The sequence below is a fragment of the Lycorma delicatula genome, chromosome 3 (assembly GCF_047948215.1).
Source record: "Lycorma delicatula isolate Av1 chromosome 3, ASM4794821v1, whole genome shotgun sequence".
Lineage (NCBI taxonomy): Eukaryota > Metazoa > Arthropoda > Insecta > Hemiptera > Fulgoridae > Lycorma > Lycorma delicatula.
Window position 1 is genome coordinate 203,660,432 of NC_134457.1, and position 2,609 is coordinate 203,663,040.

The window sequence follows — 2,609 nt, forward strand, 5'->3', positions numbered from 1 at the left end:
TGGGAACATTATGGCATTACAACTCATATAGGGCAGAACTCCAACACAGAGAAGGAAATGCTGCCCCTATGTTAATAATAATTGCCAAAACATATTTACAGTTGGCACTTTCCACATCGGCAAGAGCATTTTAGATGCAACCCTCGGTGCCAACCCCTTTCATGAAGCCAATACTGGTCTTGATTTAGAAGCGAATTCATATCGATGTTTTCCCAGAGCCGTTCCACAAGCAGTCTTTTAAACTTGCTGATTACCGGCAAGTGGCTGGTGAGTCTTTAACTGTTGACCTCACATCCTTTTGTGATTTTAAGAGCACCCTCACGAAAGCCACCTTCCAACAAGTCGGAAAGCAACCCCCAGAGTATCCGGAAACGCCTGGTAAGTAACCACAGATGTTTAAGTTTGGTGACAAACCGCATCGAACACTGAACTGCACATGCAATGGCTTTTTGGCCGGTAACATGATTTCGCTAGCTGCCAAGTGTTGCGCTACAACTCGCGCATGGAGTCTTACCAAAACTGAGTTTGGCTTCCTTGATGATATGAATGTACTCATTACGGGCGCGCCGGTAGATCCTCAGAACGCACGTCATATACGATAATCCCCGTTAGGGGGCGACGCTGGTATCTTCTCCTAGCAGACCTAACTCCTGCACGCAGCATGCTAAGGTCAGAGGAACACTACTTTTTTCCCGTTTTCTGCCTGCGTTTAACAGACTCTTCTCTGGAAGCAGCGGTCATGACAGCTCCAGACACTCTCCGATCAGTGGACTACCTAAGGGTCAGTCCATTAGCTGAGGCCACCAATTATCTGGCAATCAAGACTGGCATCGCAGCCAGTCTTGATGGCCCGGCCGAATTGTTCAGCTATAAATTCCACCTCCTCCCTGCGCTCCATGCGCCATTCCAACTCCTGAAAGGCAGCCGCAGCCTGTCCTGATCTAGGCCCCTTAGGTCTTGGACCACCACCGTAAGCGATCTCATAGGTTATAAGTCTATGGTCACTCACACTGGCCTCGAGGCCAGCCAGTCCAACTACCTGTACACTTAAGGAGATCGGCCGTCACCAAGGTGTTGTCGATGTAATGGAAATTTCCCCCAGTTCGAAAGAGAAAGTTGGCGGTTGTTCTGGCTCGTTAAGCAAGTAGAGGTTCTTGGCTTCAACGAACTGTGCGAGACTAGCGCCTCTGGAGTCGGTGAGCGGTGAACCCCAGGCGGAAGACTTGGCATTAGCGTCCAGAGCAACCAGCACTCTTGCCCGGGAGACTGTCCAGAATCCGCCCCAACTTCACCAACAAGTCATCGACATTACATCCAAGTTGGAAGTATTTTGACACCAGTCCAACATCGAGCGTACCCCTCGTGACTCGCACGATGGTGAATCGCTCGTCAGAAAACTGAGGCATCCAGAAGACACCCAACGAGACCGAGCCGACTACGATCGCAGAGAGCGGCCGTTCCCCACGAGAATGAATAACATCAACCCCGTGGAAGCCGACCACCCTATCGCCGACCGTGTACAGCTCCTGGATCAAGAGGACCTCTAGGTAATATCCTCAAGGATTCTCATGACTTCATTGGTGGCCGCCCGGGAATGGTGCAGGTTTATCTGCCCCAGGCGTAAGGGTTCAATATAGTGACGACCGTACTCGAAAGCTTCCCCCCAATTCAAGCGTCGCCATACGCCGTATTATGCTCGATCGTCGCCCGTGCTATTTCGTGCGACCTTCATTGTCTGCCCTGTCCGGCATCGAAGTCTTTCAACAAGGCACAAGAAGCGCAATTTGCAGGCGCGGTCTTAGTAGGACAATTAACTGCCTTGTGCCCTGCACGGGCGCAATAGCCAGACATCTCTAACTGTGCCCTACAACGGAGAGAGGTGTGACCAAAGCCTAGACATTTGAAGCACCGGGGTACTTCTGTATGGTCAGCGGCCCTGCAAGAGGTCCACCCAAGGAACAGCTGGCCACTGGCCACCCAGACCTGCCGGATCTTAGGCAAGGTCTCAATCACACAGTGGTTCTTTGAGGCTTCCTTCTCCTGCAACTGTCGGATCACCCTGGTTTCCTTGAGAAAATCCTCAACAGCCATATCCAACACTGGATTTTGGCTGTGTATCGCCTTGAGGATTTCATGCTTCTCTGGCCTCATTGCCCTTGGTAAATCATACACCAATATTTGAAGCCTCCGTTCGGCAAGAAACTAAGCCTTCAGCCCGTTCTTCTTCAGAACGTCGGCCTCCAGCAGCTACTTCGTCTGCTGCGCAATTACGACCTCCAGGACATATAATTGTTTCCGTGACCCGGGAGATCTTGAACTTTTCTCTCCGTGGATCCAGGACCTTCTTCAGGGTCAGCTCCGTCATCGTAGATGAAGCCCCCGGACCAGGCGTTACTGGGACCACCTTGACGGTGGTCCGCTTAATTTTGTTAGCCGACTCCTGAACTGGCGGCGGGGACTAACCCGCTTAGGCTCAGGTGGGGCTGTTACTGCAGCGAAGGAGACAGGCTTTTTCACCTTCATCTACACCCGTTTTAAAGAGGTAAGGATCTCGCCAAGGACCCTCCCTGTTATCGGTTTGAAGTCCTGACTCCTTCCACCTTGCCAGA